Source organism: Haemaphysalis longicornis, unplaced genomic scaffold, assembly GCF_048455015.1.
Source record: "Haemaphysalis longicornis isolate Haplotype H1 unplaced genomic scaffold, Haemaphysalis longicornis Haplotype H1 scaffold_2, whole genome shotgun sequence".
Taxonomy (NCBI): Eukaryota; Metazoa; Arthropoda; class Arachnida; order Ixodida; family Ixodidae; genus Haemaphysalis; species Haemaphysalis longicornis.
This window is the reverse complement of record NW_027526295.1, coordinates 53,823,136-53,832,403: the sequence shown is the minus strand read 5'-3', so window position 1 is coordinate 53,832,403 and position 9,268 is coordinate 53,823,136. Positions and strand designations below refer to the sequence as shown.

Genomic DNA, 9,268 nt, shown 5'->3' with positions numbered 1-9,268 from the left:
TGAACTTGTGTCACCGATTGTTAAAACATCAATTTAAAAAGTCAGGAGCCACATCTCAGTACAGTTATAACTTTAGAGGTAGTTGATTACCCAAAACTTCGTAAAAAACCAATTATATGTTCACTTTGCCGAACTGCAGTACACATCCTTCGAGATTCACTGCAGAGCCTAACCATGCTGTGCAGTGAAAGCAATTAGGTGTGCAACACTTCAACCACACAAAACTTCCTTGAACCTTAAAACCCTTGGCTTCTTAGTATTGCATCAAACTTCCAATCAAGGTAGCTACCTGCAATGTTTAGTGCCTTATTCTTGAGCTGAGCAGGAAGGTTCAATATCAAGGAAGACCAAATGCAAAATGTATAGTTTCCTCCGTAATGCGGCTCATAATATAGTTCCCTCCGTACTGCGGCTCATAATCTACTTATAAAAGTTGGGTACCCAAGCCATTTATTTTCGTTTGCATTATTCTTTTTGCTTTACGGAAAAATATTCATATGGTACAGCACTTGCAAGGTTTGGTGGTATTTGGAGTTTTATAAACATACCTTTAGACTAGATGACCCCACATAGCAATAACAAGAACTGCAAACATCACAGAACAATGCATACAAGTTCCCTGGTGAAGCCCATGGTTGAAATGTAATGCCATTGTTCAGAAAACATTATTTTATCATGAGGCTAGCTTGTACATGGTGCCTTGCAATATGTCCCTGCCGGTGGATGTGGGGTCATTTGTCACTGTTGCAAATGAAAAGCCAACAGCCAGGGCCCATTAGTTTTGGCTAGTATTACGAGGTGCCTCACGGTAAGCATTCTACGTCGATAGACTTTTTTAGAGTTGACTAGAACTGAAATCAGCAAAAGATTCTCTACAAAACATTCATTCTATCCGCAGCTTTAGGGTTTGCTATTTCCATAGTTGGGTTTCTTCTGCCTTTCTTAACAACATTTTTCTTTTGATAAGAAAGTGCACAACCAAAAGCAAAAAGCTTTTCTGTAAACCTTTGGTAGCTATATAATTGTTACAAAACATTTTACTCTAAATATGGCAGCTTAAACTGAGAATATTTGCATTTAAAAACATTAAAATAAGTTTAAATTGATCATAAATTTTTAGCTGTTTTTACGCTAAACTGTACATGGGATATGAAGTGCACCACAAGGAGGGCTTTGGATTAGCTTTAGCAAATTTGGGACATTTAAGGTGCACTGAAATCTCTACACATGCGCTTTTTCACTTTCTGTATCCACCAGAAAAATGGCTGCCAATTTAGACAGCGATTCTAAATAGTAGTTGACGTGCATTTTAAATCACAAACATTATAGCCACAAAATTAATTTTTACAAGTTGTAGACATTGCCCGTTACACCAGACATTGGACTACACTGTCAAGAGCTTTGACATCTACAATGACGTCTACAAAGCAGGCTTATACTGGTAGAATGTTTCATACCATAATTACTGTGTGTTCAGAGCTCACGTGTGAAGTATGGATACTGCTGCTTCAGCAAGAACCGAGGATGAGCACCCTTCCTGGTTCTGAAAAAAAATAACAGAGGAAATGCCTTAAGCAGGATTCTGAAACGGGGTTGAATGAAACAAGAATGAACAAGAAATTCTTTCAAAACATGTAAAGCAATGCAAACAAATATTTATTTCAACTTATTTCTACAAAAGACCACCTCATGAAGACTGGTGGTGGGGTATTGGCTCAAAAAAAAAAGCAGAGAGCACTTATACAAATGCTACAGGGAGCCTTCGCAGCCAACAATTGTTTGAACACACCTAAACTAATCACTGTTCAACAAACTCATAAAAAATGTTTGAATGCATAAAAAACCAGTGGTAAACACAGGAAACAGTTAAAACAGAATGACGGCACAAGTTTGTCCCGTTGTTCTCTTCTGTGTCCTGGGTTTTCCTATGGTTTTTCATCCATTCAAACATGTACCAGCTAGCCCAGTCCAACGCCTTGGTATCATAAAAATATGGATAGTCAATCCTTACACAAAGTTGAAAAAAAAAGAAAGTATAAAGTAGGTGACAAAATTAAAACGACAGCAAATTGGTTGGCTTTTAATTTTAAATGATAATATAAAAAATAATGGCATGAATGAAAGTGAGCAGCACGCGAAGTACCTTGTTGCTAGCCCGACATTCCACTTTGAAGCAAAATGTCCGCTTTCAACACTACATAGGCTAAACATGCAATGAGGCATTCCTTTAGGGACACAAAATATACCATAATTGTTAAAAAAGCTACGAATTAGTTGAAAAAACCTGACCACGACAAATTGGAATTAGTGACTAGATACAGTTTCAGAAATACACAGCGACATCGTATAAAAATATATGGTTCCCATACAAAGATTGATCATAACAAAAATTCAGGACATTTATCAGACTGGCATCAATGTGCAAAGCAGCTTAATGAAGGAAGACGGTCTTCACTAAAAACATGTTAATATTGGGAGCTCATGTGCTTCCCTGCAAGTTGGGTGTGTAAACCCACTGACATCTTAACCCGCCTGAATCATCACTTGATAGACATTGAGGAATTTTACGAATTGGTTTATTGTAGCCAGCTGTCTAGTTTATTTCCCTATTTTTCTTGGCATTTCGTGTCTAATTCTAAATTTGGTGACTAGATAGCTTTTACTATGGTCATGCACTGGTGACAACGAATATTTGATTTTACTTTAAAAAAATTTCAGTTTTGTTTTATTGCTCACCAGCCAACGATCTGAAATATCAGAGGTGCTTAAAACGTATGTTGGCATTTCCTTCCTGCAGTGTAGTACAACTAATCATGACTTTTACAATAATTTGTTCACAAATCGTAATATGTGGAAAGTATTCAGCTTAATGAAAATGTCATTTCAGAAGCATGCACAATCAACAAGGCCTCAATGACTCTCATGACGTGGTCCACTTGTTTCTGTCACAAATAACCTGAGTGCAGACACATTCCACCGAAGACGAAGGTAACATGCCCTCTTGGGTGATGAATATTTAAAAAGCCTTACGAGTAAATTTGCTGCTGAGCACGTGAAATTGTGGCATTAAAACAAAAGATCCCACTGCGGCATCTTTCACTTGGAGGAGCGCTTGACCACAAACTTTGAGAAGCTGGAAAATGCTCCATGAACCGCTCCAGCCAGCAGAAACGATGCAGGACACAAGTTGGTAGGCGGACCATTGGCATCCTGCGATTGTGAAGATATTTCTCTTCAGTAGATGCTCTTCTTTTTGTACCACTGTTTATTTCACCTTTAACAAGCAGCTGAACTCCTTAACGTTCGCATAATAAAATGCTGCAATGCGGAACAGTTAGCAGGGTTACCTCAATTTTGCTTTTCTACGAATTAACACAATGTAGGTAATCTGCACACAACTACAATCAAACTACAATTTTCACCTACTTCACTGCTAACATCAGCGTTTGACTGCTCAAGCACAAATACAGGTTAGACATGTGAGCAATCTGCTAAACGTATCCCCACAAACTGAACAATCAGGCATCAGAAATCGGCAAGGAAGGAGGTGTCACGTTTAACTGGCACTTTTTTTGTTCAAAACATAAACAACACCTGGAAGCTTGAAGCGTGAGAGGGGGTCTTTCACGCTGACAATGTCAGAACATAGCTTGCTAGTGGGCACCTGCACGATGTGCACAATGTGTTTCTTGAAAATGCGTGCGAAAGTTTGATTGATGTGTAGGACGACAATTGCAGCACGTTTTGACACAGGCCTTGTGGACGCTTCTGCCTGCTAATGTCAATGTGGATTCTTGCTAGTCGCCCTCTTCGCTTCTTTCTGAATATAATGCTTTAGGCATTATATTCAGGACAACGACTGCATCAAAACGTGCAGCAATTACCTACGTCCCACACATCGGTGAAACTCTCGCACACATTTTCAAGACACGCAGTGCATACATTGTGCATGTGCCCACTACAAGCTGCGTTCTGACATTGTCAGCGTGAGAGACCCCCTCTCACGCTCCAAGCTTCCGGGTATTGTTTATTAGATTCCATGCGCTGAATGCAAATCAGTGTACATTGGCGAAACGGGCAATCTGCACAGAAGATTAATGCAGCACTGGAACGAAGTGAACAAGGGCCATGCAAAAACAAGTCCACTGGCAGAGCACCGTGAGAGGACGGGACACGTGGTCGACTGGGACACGTGGTCGACTGGGACAAGACAAAATTACTGACAACTGAGTGCAATCTATCTTCTCGATTACTGCTCGAGTCCCTCATTGTTCAGACGACGCCCAACATTATCAACATAATGGATGGCAATCTGCACCATATCTATGCAAACTCATTGCGCCGCGTAATGCCCAATATATAGCTTCGTTTTCCACGACACATGCTCACCGTGAACAAGCAACAAACCGTTAAATGGCTTTCTTGACTTGGTCAGTGACCTACGTTTCATCACTGCAATAATGCTTTTACCTGCCTACACGGCATTCCGTCAAACACTGGACTACACCACATGAGCCATTGGCGTTCTTAACCTGCACCAGAGTATATAACCTTTCACTACTGCTATGAGATAGACCCATAAACGCACTTCAATATGGCCTTTATATTTAGCTCTTGGAAACATTATGTATAATTTTACCTTTAAGTTGCACCTGCTACAGCAGCTGGTACTATACCAAAAACATGAAAAAAAAACCGGTGGTTTAACACGCCAAAGCTACACTTGGGATATGGGGAGCACTGTAGGGGAAGGCTTCGCATTAATTTTGACCATCTGGGTATTTTTGTGCGCATCGAAATCTCCAAACACGGGCGTCTTTACGTGTTGCCTCCATCAGAAAAGCGGCTACACCAAGCGGTATCTAACCGACATTCGCCTCCACAGCACACCACCCTTGCCACGGCAGTGGGTTAAACATATGAAATAAAGCGAGTTTTGGAGTGCAAATGAAAATATTAATCACACGTCTTATTTTCCCAATCGATGTACCTTTTGAAATCCACCATGCAATCCCCCCTCCCCTACCGGCCTACCAAAACACCTTTGTCTCAAGAGGTAATCAGGCTGTTGTTAACCCGCCGCGGTGGCTCAGTGGCTAAGGCGTTGCGCTGCTGAGCACGAGGTCGCGGGTTCGATTCCCGGCTGCGGCGGCCGCTTTTCTGATGGAGGCGAAAAGCAAAAACGCCCGTGTGTACGAGATTTCGGCGCACGTTAAAGATCCCCAGGTGGTCAAAATTAATCCGGAGCCCTCCACTACGGCGCGCCTCATCGCCTGCGTTGCGTCGGCGCGTTAAACCCTACAATCAATCAAATCAAGGCTGTTGTTAATGAAGTAAGTATTTACAATCCGGGACTTGCCACCGTTAAAGTCATGCACTTTGTTTTAGAGATAAGCGACATTAGCCATTTGCAGCACCAGGAGTTAATTGTGTCAAGATCAGATTGAAAGCATTGACGGTAGTAGTTGAAAGAAATTGTGTGATAAATTACAACATCATCTGCAAATAGACCTACATGGGAGGATATGCAACATGGAAGATAGACCAAGCAACCTGCCTGGGGGGACAACAAAGTGGCACGAGCAAAAGAAGTATATAGTTATTAGAAGTAAACTGCATTTGAGAAGAATGAAAATCTTTTGCTCAAGTGAGGACATTAGGGTGAAGTTTGAGAAGTAGTCTGTGGTGTGCAATGCGATTGAATGCTTTAGAAAAATCGAGAAAAACTACCGCAGTTTGTAAGCCTGTGTCAATGGATCAATGTAGATCGTGAACAAATCCTGAAAGTTGTGTTTCTCAAGTAACCCTTGTGAAAACCGTGGTGATACTCGAATGTGATATTGTGATTTTATAAATAATTAGCGACCTGAGAGTGGATGAAATGTTTCCTGACCTTGCATATGGTGCTTGTTAGGGAAATTTAATGGTGAAGTACCGTCTCCTGATTTAAAGACTGGTGCTACCTCGACTATATTCCAACCATTGAGATTAGTGCCTGTCATGAGAGACTGCGAAAAAAGCGCTGTCAGAATTCTACAGACTGCGGGATGTACTTTTCGGTATAGTATGATTATTACCAGTATGATCTGTTTGTATTGCAAGTTTAAAACCATATCGAAAGATCCTAAATGTTTGCTTGGCTTGATTACATACGAATACTTGCTTCAAAGTCAGTTCAATTTCTCTTCTTGCCCTTTAGTCGTCAGCCCCAGATTCTCTTCAATATCTCTGCTAAGCAATGACACGCTCCATACGCACAGCACTGCTTCATGAAAATGTTTCAAATAATCAGAGGCCACAGCACTGCTAACAGGTATACATCATGGCAAGTTCCACAACATGCAATAACTAACCTGAAAATACATAATCGGTGGGTGCACCGATATGGCAGCAGTGCCTGGACCGATGTGTCGAGCAAATGCGCTGACTTCTGAACGGGTGGTCCAAGCGGCCAGATGATGGATGAATGACCATTCCTGGCGGCAAAGCGTACGGAGCACCAACGAAAGGCCAGGCAGTACTTGGGTACAGCAGGTGCAGTGTCGGTTGGCCAAGGGAGGCCCTGGCAAAGCCTTTGAAACTGGACTGGAAGGCAGCTGACCCAGGACAGCCAGCAGCAGCACCTGCAGTTGCATAATGTGTGAGTGTGCTGACACTTGTTGAAATACAAGAAGAGCACACACAAAGCACGAATGCTTACATCAAGTAGATTTTTAATCGTTTAAAGACAGTAACCTCCAAGGCACTAATAAGAACATTCCCGGAACACCCCAAGTGAAATTTAGGTCACAGTAAGAATGTATTTATTAGACCCGCAGGTACTGTGAGTGGGGTATGCATGATATATGCAAAGCTAGCTACTGAGCTAATTTGCATGGAACGCATGCTAGCAGCTCATCTGTATCCCTTGCTTTCAATCGGAACTGGTGTGTGATAGTTGAGGCTCCTCCATTTCAATGTCTGACTTGTATCTGCACGTTCAATTCTCCAATATAAATCGAGTTGAGTGAGTGCCTACAGCTTTCTTGTTAGTCTCTGTATGGCCTGCGGTTTTGCGAAAATGAGAACTTGCGAATTGGCTCAATTTTCTGCACTAATTTAATCAATACATATGCCTCTGATATCAAGCCCCAGACTTCCCGAGAGCTACTCTGACAGAATCGGCAGGCGCCTCGTAGGCGTTGTGAAATCTCCCCCACTACCCCGAGACTATGCTAACTCCCTGCGAGGCCACATGCGCGCATTTCACCTTCAATTTGCACGTATGTGAATTTTATACCTCTATGAACTCTCAGACGGGCGTCGTCATATTCGTGCCGGACTCGTGAAACTCGGCAACGTAAATTACCGCACTCGCTCGCTGGCGCGCGGCCCGAACTCTCTCACCGTTTCCGGCCCTTGCATACTATTTTAACCACCTTGCACTTTGTAAATTCTCATGTTTAACTACACCTCGTGCGCCCTCATCTCTTGCCTGCTTTTCTTCCAGCACAACTCCGTCAGCACCCGGTCGACGCGTACGCTGTCGGGGCGCCTTGGCCAGCGAGTACGGCAATTTCGCTGTTGTCGAGCTTCACGAGAACAGCACACATATCGCGGCCCGAAGACCGCGAGGCGTACGGTCGCCGGTCTCGCGAGCGCAATAGCTGCGAAGCGCACTGCACGGAATTCGTGAAAGGGGGGGGGGGGGGAGAGACGCCAGCCATGGAATCACGTGTACGCGTTTTCACATGCACTTCCAGGGAACCTCCTGTTCATGTTATTTCTTGGTATACCGCGGGTATTCACGAGCGAGGACTAATCACAGCGTTGTGCCACTCACGCGAAATTGCGACTGCGATCTGCAACCGCAAAGGCACTGTTTGAGAGACACATAAACAAACGCCCCGGTGTTAAAGAGCCTTGCGTGATGTGAAATTATTAGCAGCCGTGTACCATAGCGCGAGCATCGTAGCCAAGGTCTAGCTTCAGCGTAAATTGATGCTGACTTCTGCGGAAACGGTGGACTGGGCGCCAAACAAGTATACTAACTCACGTAGGCTCTCAGAGCAAACGAGATGGGGGTCTAGCGAATTACTGACCCATAAACACCAGAACTCGTTCCAACCAAATACAGAATAATAAAAAATGCGTACTTACCCGAGCAAAAACGATGTTTCCAACGTAAAATTCTCCTTCACTGTCGTCTTCATCTCGCGGACACACGAACACGCTTTGTTCTGATGCAATGTCATCCACTTTTGACGCGCAGTATTTTATCCGGCGATGATCGTTCTTCCGGGGTCCCCATGTTCAACACACGCGTAGGTTAGAAGGGTAGACATCACCCATAAAGCTTCTATAACTATGATTTAAGCTTGAAATAGATAAAACAGATTAAATCACGCCACCAACCACTCGGCACAAAACGCCATGAAAAAACGCACACAAAAGTGAGAGATAGTTGCCAGACTTCAAATGCAGTACCTCTACGTTTGACGAAAATTGTGTTACTACTGTAATGTTGGTAATTATCTTTCTGCTTTCAAAGTCTGAAATGTGTTTATAACTTAAATTTAAGGTTTTTAAACACAAAAAGTGAATACACATAAAGTACTTGACATATATACTGATATTGTAAAGATGTTTGACGTTTGTTTTGGTTTTGTTTTCACGGCGGGCTTCTCAAGAGAGAACGTGCGAGAAAACGAGCTACTTTGGGTTTAGGAAGAGGGCGGTAAATGTCGGCGTGATAGAAAGCAAGGAACAGGTGCTTACCCTGGTCGTTAAAAAAGGAGCTAATGAAACCCTCACGTAAAAAAAAAAAAAAAAAAACACGTTCGACGAGGAATCGAACCATTGACCTACAAAACAGTAAACGGACGCGTTAACAAACAGCTATGTCGGCGGGCGGTGTTCGAAGCGCCTAAAACAACTCTATACTTACGTAAGTTGTCAACGAATATTGTTGCTTGTGTCTAGTCATCGCCTCCTTTAACGATGGTCTAGTTTATGCTGCATTTTTGAAATTCTGGCTGTCCTAACGCTTGTTTCTCACGCACCGGTCTTGCAGACGAGGCCGCATTGCTAGCGCTGCAAGCGATTGAGCCAAAGCTCCATTATTTGACTCAAGAAAAGCTATCGCAGTCAACCCGACCTTTTCTGCGCAAGCCATGGCAGCCACGAAATAAATGGAATGTGCCGTTAGAATTATGGCGTTGATAACGCTTGTTTGACCGGCACCGTCTTGCAGACAAGCAACGTGGCTCTAATACTACAAGCGATGTCA

The 9,268-nt window shown here is 43.0% G+C and overlaps 1 long non-coding RNA gene across 1 annotated transcript; it reads right to left on the bottom strand.

The window, feature by feature from the left end:
* Positions 1-1,635: 1,635 nt before the first annotated feature.
* On the bottom strand, positions 1,636-8,414 carry LOC144168902 (uncharacterized). The gene is made up of 3 exons (XR_013322286.1): positions 8,140-8,414; positions 6,354-6,623; positions 1,636-3,210 (listed from the first exon to the last, which is right to left on the bottom strand). It is a non-coding gene; the product is annotated as an uncharacterized LOC144168902 (long non-coding RNA).
* Between the last annotated feature and the right edge of the window lie 854 nt (positions 8,415-9,268).